At 42.7% G+C, this 24,927-nt stretch overlaps 1 pseudogene; it reads left to right on the plus strand.

The window, feature by feature from the left end:
• Window positions 1-2,842: 2,842 nt before the first annotated feature.
• LOC124546091 lies at window positions 2,843-2,960 on the plus strand (annotated as a pseudogene).
• Window positions 2,961-24,927: the final 21,967 nt, after the last annotated feature.

Below are 24,927 nucleotides of genomic sequence, written 5' to 3' on the forward strand. Positions count from 1 at the left end.
GGCAGAAACCGTACTCGCACCGCTCGGCAACAAACGCCGAAACGACGATGGTGCGCGCTACTCTGCGGTCGAAACGCGCAAATGCCCTGGGCTGCAGTTATACTCGTGTCCCAAGAAAATGGCGGCACAAAACTGCCATACAGAACTGCAATAACAGCCCTTGCCAGAACTAAAGGGAATAAAGAGCTGGATCTGTTCCAAAAGGCGGGACTCATAAACGAGGAGCTACCCTCAAAAGAGTGGTTTCTGGCGCAAGTGACAAACCAGCCGTAAGAGATTGCGAGAGCCATAGAAGGGGCAATACACACTGCCTTCCATGGCGCGCGAAATCTTCAAAGTGCAGCACACCACGTGCACACTGGGAAGACACGAAGGGGGACTGGGCCTCGTCGACTCGCAGAGAAAATGAGCAGCACTCTTGATCCATCGTTGAAGTAGCACGGCAGAAAGAAACGCGAACTGCTTACCGGCCGCCGTTTTAAACACACACAGGCCAGAATCAGAAAGAGCGCCCGTTAATATAGTACAGATACCATTCAAGTCGAAGTATATCAGAGAATTTTCCCTGCAAAAAGCACATGTAGCGTAAACAGCCGACGACCCACGCACAAGAAGAACTGGAAATCTGTGCACAGAATTAAGAGGAGAAGCGCGAAACAAAGATTAAAAAAACGCAATGAAAATGGAAACAAGTGTGGCAGAACCTCGAACAATTCACCTTAAATTCAGAGATAAAAACAACCTGGTACGAAGTCATCAATGACGCCTTACTAAAGAAGGAAGAACTAGCGGCAATCAACCTCAGACCGTCGAATAAATACCAAGTTAGTGATGGCACTGACACCTCAGAGCACCGATCCCAATGCGGGAACGCACCAAAAATATGGCAAGCGTGCAAATGGATGCTGGCGCTGAATAACAGAACGACACTGACGAGCATAAAACTGGAGCTACTGACCGCAACAGGCACAAAACCCTTCCCAAAACAGAAAACGGAAAGCGCATTATGGATTTTGGGCCTGAGAGTGCATTCAATAATCAAACTAGAATAAACAGACGTAATAAACTACCAATCACATCTATGGGAAGAAAATAAGCCACGGTTGCCGAGAAGAACAAGACAGACTTTATGAACTTCCTGAAAATAGCACTCGAGGCGGCTTTCAGACGGGCTGGAGGGAGGCGGCAGCAGCTCCCGGTCTCGCCCCGCCCGCCGGGAAACTCCAGCAGCGCGGCGACACAGTGTCGTCTGCTACGTGCCTTTGTGCTGGTCTCAGGGTTGAGTGAGAAGCAGAGTAAGCAAAATCAAAAAGAAAATAAATACTCACCTTCTACCTGAAAATTGCGAAATGAGCCGGCAAAAACACAACGGAAAAATCTACGCCAAAAATTTGCACAAACCAATTGAAATGTTGTCGTAAAAAAGTATTCCCTTCTCTCTTCAATTTCAAACCAAATGCAATGTTGTTTCGTTTTGATTTACCTTGTTTTGATTTGTTGTGTATGCACTGTCCCTTTGGCTTTGGTAAAAATATGTTCCACCAAACCAACGGAAGGTTTGCACGTGTGAATTTCGGCGTTTGGGAGATTTCATTCTTTAAATTATTCATAAAAATATGTTGAAGTGTTGTAAACCATGGTATAATCATAGTTATATTCTTTATTTATATGCGATAACCACATGTCAACTGTGCCACCAAACTCGCAACTAACTAAAACCGCCTAAAATAAAAAAGGAACGAAAACCTTTTCTCGTAAATTTCCGAAGTGCAAAACTCATAAAATATTTCAAAATTTTTTCTTATATCTTGTTACCCATTTTATAACCATAGATTGCTGTTGTTTGTATCCGTTTTACATTATGTTTAAATGGGTTAACAAGCTCACACAAAATAAGACTCCCCAAATATTAACGGAGGTCATACCAGAAACCGACTTAGAAAAGACTCCATCTAAATACAGCGGAACTGTAGACTGTCATTCTAATTCTCTCATGAAATTTTGCAGTTGTAATAATATACGTTTGACAGCATAAAACATGTAACTTGATGACATTAATCGTGATAAAAATCTAAATGACAAAAAGGACTTTCGATGAAAAGGACAAATAAAGGGACTTTTTAAAAGGGAAACAATGAAACGAAATGTAAATGGAAACTTCTCTCAACTACGTTTATTCGTATGCCAATAATCAACTGAATAAAGCTTTATGAATGTTAAACAAAAAAGGTGCTCTTGGCGCCCTTGATTTTTTTCTTGCGTCATCCCGCCACCCCCTCTTTTCATGCTACCCTTCTGACCCTTTATAATCATTAAATCACTGTAATAAACGTATGACACAACATTAATGATCTCAATTTGAGGAATAATATGCGAGGGAAAACTGCCAAAAACGCCAGGAAAATAAGGAAACTGTGCGATTCCGCAGATGTTTTCTCAAATATCACAGACCGCATTTTTGGCAACTGTTATTTTCCGCTGCTTCGCCGTGTTTAAGCCCTGCGCCACACAGCAGGAACGAGATGTGTCCTTCGCCAGTGTCGGAAGCTAATGACAGACGGTGCATCGATCATCGCCTCACCTACGCAACGTGGGGGCGCGCCTGGTAATCGGCAATCGCTTCTGGGACGTCGGGCGTCCGGTGCCTCTGACAAAGTCAAGCCTTCTACGACTCCAGACGTACGCTAGGCGACGCATTTGGAGCAAGTGGCCGCTGTGCGCGCATAGTGGCGTCACGACGTCCTCGCGTTAAATATGGCCCGATGTCGGCCGAACATTGCAATTGTGTGTGTCTGGAGAAGAGCCACACGCGACTTACGACGTGCCATTACGTTACACCATCGTCAACGGCCATACCGTGTGGAATACACCGGTTCTCGTCCGATCCCCGAAGTTAAGCAACATCGGGCCGGGTTAGAACTTGGATGGGTGACCGCCTGGGAACAGGTGTGCCGCCGCTCCACTGAGTGCCAGGTAGCCGAGGGTGACGGGCTGCCCCGCCGAAGCCGGCAGACCAACGGACAGCGCCAGCCCCCTGCGTTGTTCGCCGCGCGAGCTGCAGCGCTCATCGCCTTTGCGAGTCCTGGTCTTCAGGTAGAAGGGGCAGGAATAAAAGTGACTGTTTCTGGAAGCTATGGCAACAGTAAACTGTGGTGACGCAGTGCAATGCATGTTCGACCGGAATTACGAAAGGGCAATTGCATTTGAAATTCGTAACTGGATGGTTTGAAAATCCCTGTCGAAAACATCACCGGGTTGCAGCTAGATTTTGTGCTGCATTCACTTTTTTTGTAAAAGCAGGCAACCAAGAAGAAGTAGTAACAGTAGCGAAGACAGGCAATGGGATTTGGAAGCTCAACAACAGGGATGGGACCGTCAGTAACGTTACGATACAGCAATCTCAGTATGGTATTAGAAACGTATCTACAACTTGTCATTTGAAGTGCCGGATGAGGGAATCATGAAAACTTTCAGACTATAAGGAAACTTATTCAGACTAACAGGGAAATCTCGTCAGATTCCGACAGCACGGTTCCATTAGTTAGAAGGCTGACAGGTGAACTATCACCTGTGGCGGCCGCTGAGGCATTTAGTGGCGGTGCCAAAAAAAATTACTTTGGTAGCATCAAACATATTACGGAATTTTATCAATAATTCATGTATTTCATAAGATATTATATCAAACAAAACGTATAGGGAAATAGAAATAAACACTTACTACAACAGCGCCCTTCTTATCCACGTAAGAGTTTGATATATTCTTGGAGAATATGATAGCAAGCGTTTGTATAAGAAAGAGAGAGAGAGAGAGAGAGAGAGAGAGAGAGTGTGGTTGCTTTGGCTATCTTCTTCGCATGTCTGCATGAGATATAAAACGTAACACTAACTCCGAAACTCTCTCACACACAAGTGCACGCGCGCTCACACCTATCAACAGCACAATCCTTCACTGCTCACAGGGTATGTGCGATCAGTTTTACGTAGCAGTCGCAAGTAGGGGGTGTCTTGATGAATGGTTGCTTTAGATACCAGTGGAGATAGGGCCTGAACTGTCACGTTAACGACGCTGCCAACCTCAGCTAACAATTGCGCTCTAGCCGTTACGGATCGGTTTGGTGCTCGCTCCGCTTTGCTTTGAGTTGTGCTTGCCGATTGTTTCCTTTTCTTATTTTGAAATGAGGGCAGAGAGGAATCTTGTTCTGTCACAGGGTTAGAACACAACTCCCTCAACACCAGATGTAATCAGCGATCCATACGTCCATTGTTACATCGGTGCTGCGTCCCCAGGGGCAGCCCTGTGAGAGGGAGGGGTGACTTGTCCCTCCACTCCGCTCTTCTCCCCTCGACAGCCAAAAGTCCTCGTTTCTTTTACGTTCGCGCCCGACTGCCAGAAAAGTGTTCGCTACAACATGACTGCCAGTACGAGAAATAATAGCGCGTGTATAAATTATTGGAACTAGTAATCTGGATTTTCCGAACCAAATTTAATCAAATTACCAACATTCAAAACTAAAAGTATTGTACTCACCAAAAGCATCTACTCCATGACTTTGGAAAGACAGCTAATTACTAGGAACCGTGCAGGAAATCCATTCGTCACTCCTTCTTGTTGGCAGATAAATCTGTCACTCTCAAAGTGAAATCTTGAATGTTACACACGGACTTTTCACAGGATAGCATCCCAAAAGGCACTCAGTCGGTCTTCTTTAACGGTGTTTCGTAGGTACATTTTAATTCTCTTCAGCAGTGAAAAGCACGCAGCTTACCCTTTAACTTTCTTTTTTCCAGAAATGTATATGTGTGTATAATTTCAAGGTATTTGTCTGGAAAATTTGTGAAAGTGATTTACATCAAAACAAGTTGGCTGCAATGAGGTGTCCAGTGAACTGGAAACAATTTTATTTCAGAAAGGATGGCATCGCACACTCCCAAAGCATCCCTTTCTTTATGCCCATCAAGAATCCGTTGCTTCTTGGCAGGCGTCGTTTCATCATTTTCGAAATTAAACTCGTTAAGGATGGAGTCGATGTCATCTCTGATGTTTAGCATTACCACTTCAAAGTTCTGGATGTCTTGGTTTGTTTTGGTCGGTTCGGTTATCTTCTTCTGAAGCTGATTAAAAAGTATGTCTCAAAAAAATGGTTCAAATGGCTCTGAGCACTATGGGACTTAACAGCGGAGGTCATCAGTCCCCTAGAACTTAAACCTACTTAAATCTAACTAACCTAAGAACATCACACACATCCATGCCCGAGGCAGGATTCGAACATGCGATCGTAGCGGTCGCGCGGTTCCAAACTGCAGCGCCTAGAACCGCTCGGCCACTCCGGCCGGCAGTACGTCTCAGGCATTATCTTATAGAAAAATGATAGCCAGAAAATGAATTCGTTATCTTGCAGTCTTTGTTTGTACGAACCAACTTCTCCAACAGTAGAAAATAGTTTCATGCTCTCACTTGTTTTTGAAACAGGGAATATCTTATTACGCTGAAACATCTTTTACTACTCGCGAATGGTGACTACATCTCGTGACACACACATGGGACAAGCTTTTTTGAATAATGCTAGGCACCACTTTTGATCTCTGTGGCGAGTTAGAAAAGAAAGATGATATACCAGATAGATGGGCAAAATAGACGCGGGCTTTGCAATTAACAGAGGCTGCCATAGACATAATGAGGTTGAATTGCTGCGCATAACAATGAATGTAGTTTGCATTTGGGTATTTGTCTTTAAATAATTTCTGAACTCCATTCGACTTCCACTCATAACGATTGCATCGTCGTAACTCTGAGTTATTAGTTTTGCTCGGTCAACAAAAATGTTCAAATGTGTGTGAAATCTTATGGGACTTAACCGCTAAGGTCATCAGTCCCTAAGCTTACACACTACTTAACCTAAATTATCCTAAGGACAAACACACACACCCATGCCCGAGGGAGGACTCGAACCTCCGCCGGAACCAGCCGCACAGTCCATGACTGCAGCGCCACAGACCGCTCGGGTAATCCCGCGCTGCTACTCGGTCACCGCCAATTAACGGTTTAATTTCTTTTAGAATACTCTCAGCTGTAGTACGAGCATTCTGACATTCTGGATTAACAACGTTCCAAAATCTTTAAACGGTTTTCCCTCAACAACATAATCCAAAAGAATAGCCAATTGAAATTCACAAGACACACATTTGATTTCCTCTGCGATTATTGCAACATACTCGGCATGTTTTATTCTTTACGAACTTCTTCATGGTACACTTCCAACATGCGTTATAGTAGTTGTTTTTGAACAGTCTTAGAAATGCCTTTGAACACTGATATATATGTTACTGGCCATTAAAATTGCTACACCAAGAAGAAATGCAGATGATAAACGGGAATTCATTGGACAAATATATTATACTAGAACTGACATGTGATTACATTTTCACGCAATTTGGGTGCATAGATCCTGAGAAATCAGTACCTAGAACAACCACCTCTGGCCGTAATAACGGCTTTGATACGCCTGGGCATTGGGTCAAACAGAGCTTGGATGGCGTGTACAGGTACAGCTGCCCATGCAGCTTCAACACGATACCACAGTTCATCAAGAGTAGTGACTGGCGTATTGTGACGAGCCAGTTTCTCGGCCACCATTGACACGACGTTTTCAATTGGTGACAGATCTGGAGAATGTGCTGGCCTGGGCAGCAGTCGAACATTTTCTGTATCCAGAAAGGCCCCTACAGGACCTGCAACAAGCAGTCGTGCATTATCCTGCTGAAATGTAGGGTTTCGCAGGGATCGAATCAAGGGTAGAGCCACGGGTCGTAACACATCTGAAATGTAACTCCACTGTTCAAAGTGCCGTCAGTGCGAACAAGAGGTGACCGAGACGTGTAACCAGTGGCACCCCATACCATAACGCCAGGTGATACGCCAGTATGGCGATGACGAATACACGCTTCCAATGTGCATTCACCGTGATGTCGCCAAACACGGATGCGACCATCATGATGTGTAAACAGAACCTGAATTCATCCAAAAAAATGACGTTTTGCCATTCGTGCACCCAGGTTCGTCGTTGAGTACACCATCGCAGGCGCTCCTGTCTGTGATGCAGCGTCAAGGGTAACCGCAGCCATGGTCTCCGAGCTGATAGTCCATGTTGCTGCAAACGTCGTCGAACTGTTCGTGCAGATGGTTGTTGTCTTGCAAACGTCCCCATCTGTTGACTCAGGGATCGGGGCGTGGCTGCACGGTCCGTTACAGCCATGCGGATAAGATAGATGCCTGTCATCTCGACTGCTAGTGATACGAGGCCGTTGGGATCTAGCACGGCGTTCGGTATTACCCTCCTGAACCCACCGATTCCATATTCTGCTAACAGTCATTGGATTTCGACCGACGAGAGCAGCAATGTCGCGATACGATAAACCGCAATCGCGATAGGCTGCAATCCGACCTTTATCAAAGTCGGAAACGTGACGGTACGCATTTCTCCTCTTTACACGAGGCATCACAACAACGTTTCACCAGGCAACGCAGGTCAACTGTTGTTTGTGTATGAGAAATCGGTTGGAAACTTTCCTCACGTCAGCACGTTGTAGGTGTCGCCACCGGCGCCAACCTTGTGTGAATGCTCTGAAAAACTAATCATTTGCATATCACAGGATCTTTTTCCTGTCGGTTAAATTTCGCGTCTGTAGCACGTCACCTTCGTGATGTAGCAATTTTAATGGCCAGTATTAGATATCAAAAAAAGTTTTGCATCACGTCGGTTCCCTTGCTCGTGAAAACCACACATAGCATGTTGTACCACCACACAGCGATACCTTCAGAGGTGGTGGGTCCAGATTGCTGTACACACCGGTACCTCTAATATCCAATAGCACGTCTTCTGGCATTGATGCATGCCTGTATTCGTCGTGGCATACTATCTACTATTTTTAAAGGCACTGTTAGTCGAGATTGCCCCACTCCTCAACCGAGGTGATGCAAAACTTTTTTTTAATGTGTGTATATTCTGTTCTACACGTTTGTTGTGGCTGTCAATTGTTTTTGTCTATATTGCAAATCTTATTTCTGCTGAATGTTGGTTTTGCCTAGATATGAAAGATAAAGTACACGATTAATGTGTTGCTTTGACATTTCATGTACTTCCATTTTAAACAATATATGCCAAATTTGAGTTATTCCTGTCTTACAGCGATGAACATCTCCCCTGAAATAACACACAAGGAAAACAAAAAACAGTGTTGCTTTCTTCACAGCCACAAATCCATTTTCTCTTTTGGTAAATTTCTGGATTGAACTTACGGCATCGTGTTTCTGTTTGCTGCTGCAGACTCAGATTCGAGAGTGGCCTACATAATGTTTTTCATCTGAATTTTTTCACTGTGAGTTCTGTCGCTAAATAGCGTTTCTAATAATTCATTTATTTTGTTCATGTTTGCTATTTTCACAGTCAACTGAATTTTCCCTTAGAAATAACACTGTGCACACAGCTTTATAAGGTCAATTAATTGGCCTTATAATAACTACAACGCGTTTGTACAGAACTGTATTACACAAACGCAACGAATATAAACAGAAATACTACACCGATATTTGGAAAACAGATGCTCAACAGGTGTTGAATACGTTAGTTTTTTTTGTTCTGTACCAATAAACCTGCTGTTGTGAAATATACCAATATTGAAATAATGTCTCTCAGTTTCAAAATCTAAGGGCATAATTGTATTCAAATTATACAGGGTTATTACAAATGATTGAAGCGATTTCACAGCTCTACAATAACTTTATTATCTGAGATATTTTCACAATGCTTTGCACACACATACAAAAACTCAAAAAGTTTTTTTAGGCATTCACAAATGTTCGATATGTGCCCCTTTAGTGATTCGGCAGACATCAAGCCGATAATCGAAGTTCCTTCCACACTCGGCGCAGCATGTCCCCATCAATGAGTTCGAAAGCATTGTTGATGCGAGCTCGCAGTTCTGGCACGTTGCTTGGTAGAGGAGGTTTAAACACTGAATCTTTCACATAACCCCACAGAAAGAAATCGCATGGGGTTAAGTCGGGAGAGCGTGGAGGCCATGGCATGAATTGCTGATCGTGATCTCCACAACGACCGATCCATCGGTTTTCCAATCTCCTGTTAGGAAATGCCGAACATCATGATGGAAGTGCGGTGGAGCACCATCCTGTTGAAAGATGAAGTCGGCACTGTCGGTCACCAGTTGTGGCATGAGCCAATTTTCCAGCATGTCCAGATACACGTGTCCTGTAACGTTTTTTTCGCATAAGAAAAAGAGGCCGTAAACTTTAAACCGTGAGATTGCACAAAATACATTAACTTTTGGTGAATTGCGAATTTGCTGCACGAATGCGTGAGGATTCTCTACCGCCCAGATTCGCACATTGTGTCTGTTCACTTCACCATTAAGAAAACATGTTGCTTCATCACTGAAAACAAGTTTCGCACTGAACGCATCCTCTTCCATGAGCTGTTGCAACCGCGCCGAAAATTCAAAGCATTTGACTTTGTCATCGGATGTCAGGGCTTGTAGCAATTGTAAACGGTAACTTCTGATTTAGCCATTTTCGTAAGATTTTCCAAACCGTCGGCTGTGGTACGTTTAGCTCCCTGCTTGCTTTATTCGTCGACTTCCGCGGGCTACGCGTGAAACTTGCCCGCACGCGTTCAACCGTTTCTTCGCTCACTGCAGGCCCTTACAGAGGCATCCAGAAGCTTTAAACTGAGCATACCATCGCCGAATGGAGTTAGCAGTTGGTGGATCTTTGTTGAACTTCGTCCTGAAGTGTCGTTGCACAGTTATGACTGAAAGATGTGAGTGCATTTCAAGCACGACATACGCTTTCTCGGCTCCTGTCGCCATTTTGTCTCACTGCGCTCTCGAGCGCTCTGGCGGCAGAAACCTGAAGTGCGGCTTCAGCCGAACAAAACTTTATGAGTTTTTCTACGTATCTATGTCAATGAATGGAGCTACAGTGAATTTATGAAATCGCTTCAATCATTTGTAATAGCCCTGTATATAGCTATTTATAACGATATTTAAGTGTATTATTTCTGTATTCGATTTAATTAAGCATTAATTTGCGTTTAGGAATGCATTAGCGTTAACCTGCAGAAAGATTGTAAAACTGGATTCAAGAAGTTTGCGCCCCCATGTATCTTGCTTCTATAGGTTCTGCACTCAACTACTCTCTGGCGGAAGGAACATAAAGCTCTGAGCCAGATCAGCTGTGGCTCCTTCCCTGCCGTAAGAAGCGTATACAAACCGACGGCCGAGCCTTTCACACAGAGCTTACGAGGCCAGGCAGTGCCAATCTGCAGTTTGCTCCAAGCTTCAGAAAACTACCACGAGTGTGCGCGCGGCGAAACGCGCCTCTTCAAATCAGAAAATACATACTCCGAAACAATGTTTTATGAGCAATTCGCATAGATTTCTGACTGTTCTTTTTCAACAAGTGGTGCCATGGCACAGCGGCACTACCTCAGAAGCCGCCCATGGCTATCACAGTGAGAAAAACAGCTCACTGATGTACAGGGGGAAAATCATAACCATGCAGAGTATACTTGAATTGAACAAAGAAATTCAGGAGCATAACATGTGCAATTCATTGATATCGAATGACTGACTAGTCCACGTAAGGAAGGGATATTAATAATTTCCTTTATCATATTACTATGATTACCATGCTAGAAATACGACTGTGTGCTATCAGCACAGACCCAGCCACAATTACAGTTTCTCTCTCTGTCCTCGTTATTCTGTAACACACAAATTAATAAAACTGTGAACTATAAAAACTTTGCTAACGTCGCCTGGTACAAAGTTCAGTAAGATTTTACTGCGTCTCTCTCTCCCAATATATCGGGAAATAAATATCGTCTGCATGTTGGCATCAACTATCTGTGACGATCGCATTAAATATGCATGTAATGGTCCACTGGAGCAGGCTACCAGTGATGAAAGTGCTTCTACGGACCTATGTAAAGTTTCGTTACCTGTAGTGGAGGGAGACCACACCGACTATCAAATGCACAAAATCCTATGACCAATACACGGGCTTTTCAGTTCTACTGTGTTACGCTTTCTGGTATAAATGCTGTCTGCAGTTTACGATCATGCCTCAGCATTCAAGCACAGACTTGCGTTTGATCCTATGGAAATGTCTTTTAATGATTACAGCCACTGGTGAATCATATTCGTAGCACTCTCGTATCGCGAAACGAGTCAGCAGATGGGTTCGAAAAAGCTGAGCACCCCATATACTAAAATCCAATGTGGTGCCAGACAGTCCCACTGCATCTTGTAACTGTGCCTCAGTCTCTGCTGCTGACTGCATATAACTTCCTTTCGGTAGGCTGTTGGGGGTTTGGACATTTCCTTCAGATGAACGGGGTTTTTGGTTGTGTTAGCATTTGTTAAATGCTCCTGACTTTACTTAGTTTCCTAACGGTTATGCTGTGTTGTTTTCTCGACTCTGCAGTTATTGCAGGATTGCTTTGGGTCTTTTGTAGGGTTCCTGCACTTGGGGGTAATTCCAAAGTTCTTTTATCAGAGGATTTTCCGAGTTGCTCGCGGTCTCGTAAAACGTGGGCGCGAGTTCTCGGAATCTTCCTTTCAGAAACTTTATTCCCATTGCCTCCTGTGCGTCGGCTGTTAGGAATCTGGTTGGGACATGTAGCGCGCGTTTTAATGCCCTGTTCTGAACCCTTTGCAGCCTCACCATGTGTGTTTTTCCTGCGTAACCCCAGACAGGGCAGACTTACTCGAAAATGGGCCGGATTAGTGTGCAGTAGTAAGAGTCTCACTCCTGTGGTTGCCGTGAGGCTGCTGCTCATGTTTAGGAGGGGGTAGAGGGTGTTCATTCGAGCGCTCTCTCCTTCTCTGTGTTAGCATTTTTGCTTGGGTTTTGTCGCTATTTATTGTGATACGCTTTTCTTGACCCAAGTTTCCGTTTTATCGAGCAGGTTTTGTAGTATATTAGTGACGATTCTTCTGTTGCTACTGCTTGCGAAAAACGCAGTGTCGTCAGTGTACTGCCCTGTTTGTGTCTGTGGGGCGATGTACAGGTTGTACAATACTGCGCCTAGCACCGACCCCTGTGGGACTCCTGCGCGTATGCTGCGCTTTGTGGACTTAGCGTAGTCTACTTTGACGTTAAAAGTTCTGTTGGATAGGTAGCTACCCAGTAGTTTAACGATATGGCCAGGGAACCCTAGTGTGTACAATTTGTACAACGATCCGGTGTGCCACACACTGTCGAACGCCTTGGCTACGTCTAGTAGCACGAGGCCACAATAGCCTTATGTAGGCTTATGTAGCGGTGTCGACCACTCTCATTAGTTGGTGCAGTTCTGAGTGCCTGTTACGGAATCCGAGCTGGAATTGGGGGAGCAGTCATTCTCTGCATATGTGTTGTTCTATACGAACCAGTGGGAGGCGCTCGTATAACTTACTGAGCGTGGAGAGTAAGCTTATGGGGCGGTGGTTCTGGGAGAAGATGGGGTCTTTCCCTGGCTTAGCGATAGCGACCACTTCGGCATGTTTCCACACTTTAGGGAAGTTTTGTGATCGTGTGATCTTGTTCAAGGTTTCTGTAAGTTTTTCTATCGCTAGCTGGGGCAAGTTTTTAGGCAATTCATTAGTGAGGAGATCGTGTCCTGGGGCTTTCTTGGTGGGCAGTGATCTGATGCCTTTGACTACCTTCTCTGGCGAGAAGGTTGGTGCATTGTCAGCGACATCATCTGCCGCGAGAAATGCTCCTAGTTGTTGCCTAACTATTCTTTCATGCTCGCGGTCTTGTGCCTCTGCTGGTGTGAATTGTTTTTCGAATACGTCGGCGAGTGCGTTGGCTTTATCTTGGGCGCTGAACACTACTCCTCTCTGTCCATGCAGAGGCGGTATCCTCGCGCGTCCATCAGTGAACTGCTTGGTGCTTGCCAGAGGCTACTGTCCTGCACTTTTAGTGTCGTGAGGCGGTTTGACCATTGCTGGTTTCTGTGCTCACTGAGCGACGCCAGTTCTTTTTGTAACCTATTGAGCAACCTCCTGGTGTTGGGATTTCGCGTTAGTTTCCATTCCTTCGCGACCCTGTTTTTGTGTCTGATCTGGGCAAGCAGCTGGGGTGGCAATCATGGGTGGGGGAAGGGGTTGTATTGGGTCTGGGTGTAGCGCCCTTTACTGCTTGTAGGATCGCTTCGGTAAAACTTCTCAGCGTTTGATCTACGTTGCCTAGTGGGGGCGGGATATTTGCAATTTCTGCTGTTTCAGTTTCTTCGAATTGTTCCCAATTTATGCGCCTATGAACGGTAGGACGTTGGGTGGGCGGTGGCCACCCGCCCACTTCGATTTCAAAGATTACGGGATTGTGGTCGGATGACGTTCTGGTCAGCGAACTCGCGGCCACAAAACCTGCGAGACCTTTCGTAACAGCTATGTCTAAAACGTCTGCCCTGTTGCCGTTCAGGGGGAAGTGTGTGGGTTCCTCTGTACCCCACACATGTAAGTGGTGGGTGCGCGCGATCCTTTTCAATTGTCGGCCCGCTCGGTTTGCACACCTGGAATGCCAGTCTGTGTCTTTTGCGTTGATGTCTCCCTCAACTACGAGCTTGCCTCTAATTTGCGATAATTTTGCGATGTCGTCTTCGTCCAAGGGGCGTGTGTGAGGAAGGTACGCCGCAACCTCAGTTACCGGACCTGTGGCTGTTGTTACGTCAATTGCTACTGTCTCCAACTGCGTCATGTCTGGTAGATATACTTGGTGATGTGGAATCCCCCTTTTAATGTAGGCTGCTACCCCGCCCCCTGCAGTTGGTCGGTCTCGTCTGTAGCTGAGGTACTTCGGTGCCTTTACTCTGATTCCTTGTCTCAGGTGAGTTTCGGACACCATGCATACATCGATGTTTTCGTCCGCCAGGAACTCTCTGAACTCGAGTGCCTGTTGGACGAGGCCATTAGCGTTAAACGTGCACATTTTGAGTCGATCGTATTTCGGTCATGATTTTCTCGAAGCTCATGCTCACTGACTGCATGAGCATAGCCATAAGTTGAATGATTTGTGTGAGGGCAGTGGAGAAGTTTTGTGCTTGCGTATTTGTGTTGTTGTCGACTGGTTTGGGTGTGTGTGTGTCTGTTTGTGCGGTACCTGTTTGGTGCCTGGTTTGCTTGTTTTGGGGCAGTCTGTGGTTGAGGCGAGAGCGCCGCTGCATATGTGGTGGGAGGGGTGTTGTCATTGTTGGCGGGTGCGTTTGCTGCCGCTGGTGGTTTGTCTACAGCAGGCCTGCTGCCTTTCATGCGTGGCTCAGCGTTTGTGCTGCCGCGCTTTTTGGTGGTATTTGTGTTGGCCGTGGCCTTCGCGTCCCCTTGTCGGCGTTCGCCTGCGCGCTTTTGTGCGAGGCAGCCCAAGTAGGTGGCGGTATGTCCTCCGCCGCGCAATTGAGGGGTTCGTCTTTCTCCCGTTTGCAGTCTCGGGAGGCGTGGTCCCCTGCGCATCGTTCACATTTCGGTGGCATGTTGCAGCTTGCATTAACGTCCCCTATCATTTAGCAGTTAAAGCACTGAGCCGCCCTCGATCGTTGCTTTAGTGGCTCTGGAATTACACACCAGTGCAATCAGTCTCTGTTCCTGGAAAATTTTTCTGTGTTGGAGAGAGTCCACTAATGAGTGGCTACATAGAGTCGGTTTTCTTGGCTCGAGCCATGTCGCTTGACCGATCGTACGTCGTAACCTTGTGTGGTTATGGCGGACATTATATCCTCTGGGTAGGTTGCTTTGGTAACGCCTCTGAATACTGCTTTCAGTGGTTTTTGCGCTCCAATGGGATAGGTGTAGTGTGGGACATCTTTTTCTATGAGCGCGGATTTTCTGGTGTTGTAGTCCTCTAGGGTTCGTGCCGTCAGTTTGATCTTATCCCATCCTGCTGACTCGGTCTGGAAGTGATCGCCATCTAACGCGTCTTTAATGGTGGTGTACCGGTCTTTGTATGCGGTGGGGAATGTGGCCACTATGGGTGGGAGTCGGACGATTTTCGGCCACTGTGTAGCGGTCTATTGTGGGGCTGGGGCAGGTGGATTTTCCGCGTCCCCGGTGAGTGCTGCAAATCTATTCTGTGTTGGCTGAAGGCCGGTATGTGTAGGTGGTACGGTGTGGCGGGTGGTTTTGCGTGCGAGTTGGAATTCGCCGTCCTCGCCCTGTGTTGTGTCTGTGGGGGGGGGGGGGGGGGGGGGGTGTGTTATTCCTACATTGCTTGGGATGTCGGGGCTTTGTAGGGAGAGGATTTCTGTTACCGAATCTGCTTCTACATCTGTAGTTCTGAGCGAGCTGGGTGTGGTGTGTTGGGTTTCCCTACTGGGGCCAGCAGTCTCGTTTGTCCCTTCGCCACCGCTGGGGCCTGTTTCGGGGTCGGTTGTGTGGTGTGCTTCCGGATTGTTCTGTATTCTGAACTGGGGGAACAGTGGTAGCGTGTCGGCACCTCTGCTTCCTTTGGTTTTGCGCGCAGATGACTTTGCGCGTCGTTTGGTCCGGATTTTGGCTGCTATTTTTCCTGTTGTTTTCGCGAGAATTTTTTCTCTATTTTCCTGTTGTGGGGTTAAGGAGGATTTTCCTTTCAGGTCTATGTTTTTCTGCTAACTCATTCCTAGCCTTTTCCCTACGTCGTTCGGTTTTCATGACACTCATCATGAGTTTACGTTCCTCTTCCGGATCTAGGTGGGGGAGGACGTTTTGGATGAGCGGATCTCATAGTAGGAAACCTAAACCTGGTCTATCAGTTCGCCCTATGGTGAACCCTGTCTCTGAGGACCTCATCACCTCTAGTGTGACCGTGTCTTCCACGTCCGGGGGCGGAAACGGAGGCAAAGTCAAGGACTGCCTGAGGAGTGTTGAGCGCTGCCTTCGTTGACACCGTTATACGTATCCAACAGCGCACCAACCCTAAAGCCCGTCTCACATGGAGCAAGGTTCGCCGCAAGTTTGCGAGATGGCGTGGATGCATGCCGGCTTGCAGGCAAAGGAACCGGCTATCTTCCATGCCGAAGCTCTCCCACTGTGCAAGATCGGCAGCTAGTTGTCTTGTGATCGCCTGCATGTTGTATCGAACGAAGATGGCTGTTTCAGGTACAGATGTTCAGAGCAAACTGCCATTATTAGCTGTTTTGGTGCTAAACGATGCAGAAATGCATGCTAATGAGAGAAGTAGAAAGAAAGAATGGACGAAAAACTGGATTAAGAGGAGAAACGCTGGAAAAGGTGTGCACTCAATGCTTCATAAAGAGTGGAGGTTGTTCGCATAACACCTACTTTTGTTTGAAAAGTATCACCATTTCATTACTGTTTGACGTTGTAAATATACCAATAATGACTGTTACATACGACTTTATTTCATAGGATAGAAGATCGTACATCCTTTGCAAATTTTATACGAATGGATGTATTGGTATTTGAAGAACTGTTTTCTATGGTTTCGCCTCTGATTCAGAAGAAAGATACGGTGATGCGTCAGGCAATTACGGCCCGGGAGAGGTAAGTGCATTATTATATGTTCGAAAGAGAAAATTAATTTTTATTTATAATCCATCGTGATTTAACGATCAATCTGAGACATGTTTAATATGCGTCTCTAGGCTTGCTGTCACACTGCGTTTCCTAGCGCCCGGAAACACAAGGGTTTGGCCTATTCTACACGAATAGCGAACAACACGCTCTCCCGAATGATACCAGAGACTTTGACGGCCAAAGCAAGCGTGTTAGGAGATAATGCGATACAGGTAAGCTCAAGATAAATGCTATAAGTATTTGCTACGATTTTCTTCTTGGTATGGCACGACTGTGAAATAAAATGTAATTTGCAGTGTCCACGTGATCCTGCCGAGTGGAAAGTAATAGAAGATGGGTTCCACAGCCTCTGGAAATTCTCGCATTGCATTGGAGCACTTGATGGGAAACGTGTCAAGTTTAGGCCTCTGCGCTCTGATGGTTCATCATTCAGAAACTACAAAGGTCACGCATCATAGCTCTTTTAGCTCTAGTGGATGCTAATTATAAATTTTTGTTGGTGGACATTGGCAGAAATGGGAGAATGAATGATGGTGCAATATTCAGAGAGAGTGCCTTGTTCATGAAACTCATGGATGGTTCATTAAATTTGCCACCAAAGTCTCCACTTCCAGGTAGTGACATCTGTGTTCCCTACATGTTTGTGGCAGATGATGCTTTTGGTAAACGAAAATTTGATGAAACCATATCCTGAACGTGACATGACACCTGAAAAAAGCATTTTTAACTACAGAATTTGTAGAGCACATAGAGTTGTGGAAAATGCCTTTGGCATAATGTCAAACAAATTCAGAATTTTGTTGCAGACTATTCCACTATCTGTTTCCAAAGTAGAGCTCATTACAAATGTGTGTTGCTTGCTACATTATTTTGTACTTGCCAGAAACTCTCAAGGAAATATCCCTCCAACTGTAGATGAATTACCATGTCTTCCTGGCATTGCTGCTCAGAGTGCAAATTATAGTGCAGCCAATGCAAGAGAAGTGAGACAAAACATCTGACATAGTATTTCAATACTGTTATTCATTGTTTCATTTTCAGTCCTTTGGCATATTGACAGTGTTGTGTGTGTGTGTGTGTGTGTGTGTGTGTGTGTGTGAGAGAGAGAGAGAGAGAGAGAGAGAGAGAGAGAGAGGGAGAGAGAGAGAGAAATATAAATTTATATGTATCTCAAGCAATGATGGGAACCTGTGCAAGACCTTGCAAAAATCTGATCTTATTTTGTATAACAGCTCCACGATCAATTACCTGGGACATGTAGAGAGCCACTATTATGAAATAATATTTTTCTTTGATGGTTATGCAAAAGGTATGAAAAGACCTACTAAACATTTATGTATCCCAAATTAACAGTTTTGGAAGATAATTTTGTGCTGACTGTATTTGTGGTAGTAAGGTACTGCACAATATTTGTTACTGATGTCTATGCTTATTTTTATTTTACTTATTTATTCACTCATCAAAGGATCATCAACAGTTATCTGGTATTTGTCACCATAATACAATGGAAAGACATAGTTTGTAAATATACACATAAGTATGCTTTTGGGATAGGACAGCTGGTTGGTTGTGGCCTTGACAGAACCTTGATGAGGGTAACATCAATCAGGATGGTCAAATAGGGCATGCTCCAACCTCTAAAATATGAGGTTACTATTTTAACAGTTGGATTGGCTCATCTGTTTAGCCCCTATTGTACAATGTTCTTTGATTTAAGTACTGTCTGCTCCAGATAACTTTTAATACAAATGTGGTTTTACTGTTCACTTTTGACACAGAACAGCACTTAGTGATAACTCTGGATCACAAATTTGCTGCTTTACACAGTGCTCTAACTTTAGTCTGCTTGGAAAACTGGCTCCACACTGGTAGACATACTTCTGTTCCCACCTCTGACCTGAGTCTTCATCCCCCGTCATGCACTTAAGATATTGCCACAGGATTACAGTATTTTACGGTGTCGAGATGATGTAGTTATCCCATATCACTATTAACCACTTCCATTAACACTGTATCAGTGATTCCCAACCTTTGTGAAACAATGTTTCTACATCGAGTCAGATATTAGCTACTACCCTTGCACACCAATTTTTGTTGCTAATACTTTTTGATAACCTCTTGTTTTTGTGGAATGATGTTGGTATTCTCATAACAACATCTTAAAATTGGTGCATTGTAGTCCTGTTTGTAAGCCACTTAATTTTTAAACTCCTTGCGTTTGAAATACCAGTAACTAGAAGCCATCACTTTGCTACTGTTCTGTGTGAGAAGTGAATAATAATAATAGTAATAATAATAATAATTTGTGTGGCACAATGGCAAAGTGCCTTTCTTTTAATGTGATGCCACTTCGGCAACTTGCATATTCCTAATCTAATCCTGTTATCAAGATGGGACATGTTGTTATTGGCAGCTCCTCACATCACTAAGAGGGGGATGCTACACTGAAGGCAAACTGAAAATTTTTGTGGCCTGAACAGGCTTAAATTTTGCTGCCTATTTTCAGGCACACTATCACTAGCCTCCTTTAGCAGTGTAAGAACTATTACCTACTTTCTATTAATTTTGATGTATGTTTGAAACTGGAAAGAGAATAATGAAACAATATATGGTTAAGAGAACTATGTACAACTCTGAGAATATATTTACATATTTATGAGGTCTCAATTTTGTCATAGATGGCTGCTACAAAGTATGTGCAAATTGGATGGAATATGTGAGGCACATACTCATACATTCGTTTCAGAAAATGTGACCTACATCATATCGTCACACATTAGCTGTAGTATTTGTAATTCACTGTACTTAACGATATGTGTAATCACAATTAGTTGTACAAAGTAGTAATGAGTTCGGAATTAGTGACTGAAACAGTTGAACCCATCTGTTTCTACCTCTTGGATGGTAATTACCCTCTAGATTAGCAACCACTGCTCCAGGCAGTTTAAGATTGTATAGTATGAATTACCTATGAAGAATGTATTAGCTGCCACTTGAAACTGATGTATTTCAGTATTCTTCTTCCCCTTCTTGTGTAATTCTAAAATCTTATTTTTCTCCATGATAAAACATACTGTTAGAGTTTGTTGGTAAATTTAGAAACAAACTTTCCCTTTCTGTTTTGCTATGTGTAGAACTCTCAGTGAAATAATGTTTTGTTAGATATACACAATAGACTAATGAAAGTATTCACTTGATGCAGTAAGAATACCCAGTATTTTAAACAGTTTCATACAGTGAAAGTGACTGCTACTTCTGGTTTTTATTCGTATTGGATGTCACAGAGTACAGTAAAGTGAACTACACTCATTATATGCACACTCTTTAATGTGGAATATTAAGAATAATCATTTTAATGTACTGAAATGTATAGTTATCTGTATTAAAGAATACAACCAAAGTCTCAAAATATGGTTTCCATTTTTTATCAGTTGCATAAAACTTTCTTAATCAGTGTGCATGCATTCAAGAATATTGTCTGTTTTTCTGCATAAGGGATTTTCTGCTGTTCGTTTCTGGTTTTCTGTTCCAGATGCAGCTGCAGATACACCAACTACATGATAGGATTCACGTTCAAGAATGCTTGTGAAGTGTTATGAAGAAAATACTGTTGCAGTTCATGTGTCCATATTTAAAAAGTGTACAGAACAAAGCAGCCATGTAAAAACTGACATTTTTTACCCTGTGTCTGTGGATTGAGCTAACTGTAGCCATTAGATGTTATGGGATTATTTGTTTATTAAGTAAATATCAAGCCATCCTCACTTGGATTTTCGTGTTTTCCCCTTGTCACTAAGGTGAATACCGGGATGACGTCTCGAAAATGCCACGGCCGACTTCATTCATGAATGTGTCACATTATGTATTTGTCTAATACAGTTGTTAAATTTTAATAGGCAAATACAATGCATAAACAGAATTGGTTAAAAATGTTACTGCTTATTTTACTCCTGTTTCCTATCATGTTAAATTCCTATTGTAATTACTTGCCATGCAGATGACTTGTATCTCTGTGTATTATTTAAATATCCCATGATATTTTAACTGTAATCCATTTCTTAAATACAATCATATCATTAGATATCACAAAATTCCAGCTGCTATTGTTTGTCACATAAGTACATGCTTATTTTCGAACTCAAACTATGATTGGCTACATATCTCAACTACTGCATTTATGGGTGATACTCTTGAAGTAATTTACCTATTAAGAGATTTAGAAATCCTTACTATTGAGTGGATTCAGAATGGCATATTTAAATTTGTTCTAGTGAAACAGCCTGATCTAAATGTATAGTTGAGTGCAAAGCTTTCATGCAGGCTATGCTACTACATGGGCAAGTCTCTGCATAATGTTGTTACAAAATATCTCAAAGTACTTGGGTAATTTGCTTCAAATTTTTACACTGTCTAATGAACATTTGGGGGTGTTACCAAAAGTCTATAGCAAGATCTTTACCAATATGTTTTGTATTTTTACCTGATACATTCATATTGACATAGGCTATTTTTCCTCTTTTTTGTAAATGTCTTAAGGTTTTCTGCATAAAGTTACTGCAAGGAAGAAATTGCTATGCCGTGAAAATGTACAGCTTAATCTACTCACACAGTGCTTCAACCAACGTAGTCTGGCATTTCTACCATTATGCAAGTTGTTTCCCCTATCATAATTCTTCCTACTTATGTATAATCAAATTGTATACAGAATGTGCTGCTTTGTTTTAATCATAGCAATCATATTTACAGGAAAGAGGCCAGTTGCACTTGTGGGTTATGATTATAAAACTTTGTAATCCTATTCCTATGCAGATTAAAATTGTGAAATGTCATTGAAATTATTGTCCTAAAAAATTCAGTAGCAGAAGTCTTTAGAATACTCTGTATACCAGTTATCTGAATGGATGCACTTACTCATATTGAGACATTCCAATCAAGGCTCAAGATCATACAGTGCTAAGATAAGGATGGGGAGAGAGGAGTGCTTAAGATGTGTATCCAATTCCCACACATATTTTACAATTGTCCAGCATTTCTGGGTTTGCTAGTATATAATTATGTTACAGCGATTATACTTTAGTCATTCCTTCCAGACAATGAGAAATTTCTATTTCACTAAATGGCCTCTTTCCTGCATCAGTGTACTGTTTTACTTCTCTTTTTACTATTTTACAGTTCTCCTTACTAGACATAGCTTATATGGTTTCTTTGACAGTCTCTTATGTTGACTGCAATGTGGCCACTAGCAGCAATAGCCAAGGCTCTGCTGTGGCTAGTGGAACCCCATGGCAGCAAATGTAACAATATTAGCGGTTTAATTTCGAAATTGGTATTGATAATTGTTCTAGCTATTTCTTATATATCACTTTCTTATTTTCAAGATGCTGATACTTCATGAACATAGGTTTCTTTGATTTTAGTATTGCATTTAATTACCTTCCTGGAGAATTGCTTTCAAAAATGAAAAAAAATGTTTAATATGAAATATGTTGATAGTACAGCTAGCATTAGGATTATTAGAAACCTCACGAGTCAACACTACAGCTTTCGGGTCTAGTGTAGCAGGGGATACAACCCGTCAGCTTTGGACAATGACGTCACAAGTCGCCAGAGAGCAGTTTACCATTTTCGCTTTTGCTGTTATGTTTCAGTTTCGTTTTTTTACTGATTGCTTAATAAAGTGGATCTGTTTATTCTATCTCGTGAGATTTTTTTTAAAAAGCCAAAAAACACTTATCAGCTACTGAAGGGAGCTACAACACTAAGAAGAATCGCTTCTCGTTTGGCGGCTTGTGACGTCATTGTCCAAAGCCGACGGGTTGTATCCCCTGCTACACTAGTCCCCAGCTTTCTTTATCTACGCTTCCCTTTTTGCATGTGTCATTAGACTTTTATCATTAATTTCCATTAAATCTTTGAGAGTGCATTTACTGTTGGTAAAGTTGCTGTTCAGCTCCATGAGGAAACGCACATAAATCATAAAAAGGATCTTGCTAAACAACTGATTTCTGATTCAATTAGCTGAAATATTACCTTTAAATTTGGAGCTTCATATTCATGTTAAGTGCAGTAAGTGGACAAAGGACCTTATAGCACTTCTCGCATTTGTTTATAGTTACCCTTAAAACAGACTTCTCAAAGCAGTTCAACAAAGCATTGTAAACACATGCATAAATTAAATCTCAGAAGAACTATACAAATGTCTACACCATTCCACCTCAATAGAATTTATGTCATTAGTTTAAAATAATCTTCTAGTCATTGCATTGCTGAAGAAAAGGCTGAAATTTATTTTTCAGAGCCAATTAAATTCTCTCTCTTAAGCCTTTCATAAAATTTCAGGTTTGAGATAAATAGAAGTCTCACAGCAGGGAAAAAACGTTTATTTTATCAACATTTCATATGGTAGTGGAATGATATGCTATAAGTAAATGGCATAATTGAAGTAATGGAGTGACAATTTTATAATTCAATGACTGGCATATTTCTTTACTGTATGTTGCACAACAAATAAAGATATTGTTGGCCAAAATGTTAGTCAAAATTAAAGGGAACTTGGAAGAAAGGAATAAAGTAAATAATTTTAAATACCTTTTATTTTCAATTATATGCTTTAGCTTCATGTACTTATAGGGACAATAGTGTCTGTACATCATGAAAATCACAAACTTTTACAATAAACACTTGCATGCAGAAGCACTCGAAAGAGTTGTAGGTGCTGTGTGTCTTGATCAACCATATACAACAAGCAAAGAGTACTATACCAAAATGCACAATGTATGCAATCAATTTAAATTGGGGCACACAATTTCATTTGAGTTCTGCATTTGTTTCTGTAGGTCTTTCAATTGTGCCTCTGTTGTTATGTTAACGAGGTCTCTTATTAATTGCATCCTGATTTCACTGCTATTTATTTCCTTTGAAAGGTTACCAATGAATACCATGCAACTATCCATTGTTAACTCTGCCGAGGGTTGTTGTCGGTCTTGGGTGGCACATATTTTATTAGCTATTACTTCAACAGCACTCGTGTACCCATCACCAGGCCTCTTCCTTCTTCCATCCCTGCTTTGAATGGGACGGCGACGGCGACGGTGGTACTTCTGCACATTGTTCCACAATGCAGACAACATTCAGCACATCCACATCAAGACTATAACAGTGTTCCATGTTTTGATATGGGCATGGCTGTATATCCACACTTTGAGAAGAGGAGAGACTGCATGTCTGTAAATTGCAAAACATTCTGAAATTTATTGCAATACTATAACTGAATGAAATGCATAACATCACAATGAACAATTGAGCATACTGAAGTTTTGTAAATAATGTAAGAAACAATTACTACATAAGGGGTAACTGCTATTTAAATCACATTTTGTTATTATAAAAGTGGGGGGGGGGGGGGGGGAGGAGTGTTCTTTGCCTCAATTTCTGGGAAACTGAGGCAACTTTTTCCCTCTGACATATTTGATCAAAATAGCTCCACAATATTTTCATTGCTGTCTTTTACACCTGAAGCTACTTGGGATGAATCTTAACACATTGAAAGGAATACGGCTTAAGAGATTAATGTTGTTACAGTGCGTATGGATGCAAACAAAAGCCAAGAGCACACCAATATGCAAATTACAATGTACGCAAAATCTGAAAGAATTCCAGTAATCCATAACAAATGGAACATTTGCTAAAAATGTCACAAAATGCTTCTGAATCAGTGAAAGGTACTAGTAAACAACCTGATAGAAGGAAGGAAATACGGAAGCGTCCGATCCCACCCGTCTGCTTTGACCCATGACGTCACGAATATGGCAGAAACAAAAACAAACACACACACTTTCCACAAGAAGCCTAATGACACTAACGGGACAAGCGCGGGAAATGGGGTGTTTTGGGTGGGGGGCAAACTAAATATAAAGAAATTTAGACGCCTTGCGTAGCTACAACGTGTAAGTGAAGACAGCCATGCATGAATACCCACCCACCTCCCCAGGGGTCGTAACCCCTGCAACCCATAGAAGATAAAGATGCTTCAGTAGCTGATTAGTGTTTTTTGTCTTTTTTAAAAAAAATCTCACGGGATAGAACGAACAGATCAGAAAGATAAATATAATAAACTAAAACAGAAATTCGAGGAAACATAATTAAAATAAGTAATAAGTGTTTTTAAATTAAAAAAAAATAATCTCATGAGATAGAACGAACAGATCAGAAAAGTAAATAAAATAAGATAAAACGGAACTGGAGACAGCCACACTCAAACCAAACTCCGCGCCGTCATGACGTCACACACGACAACACCCTTACGTCACGGGTCAAAGGCGACGCGTTGGATCGGACGCTTCTGTCGACCCGAAAGTT

Source organism: Schistocerca americana, chromosome 8, assembly GCF_021461395.2.
Source record: "Schistocerca americana isolate TAMUIC-IGC-003095 chromosome 8, iqSchAmer2.1, whole genome shotgun sequence".
Classification (NCBI taxonomy): Eukaryota; Metazoa; Arthropoda; class Insecta; order Orthoptera; family Acrididae; genus Schistocerca; species Schistocerca americana.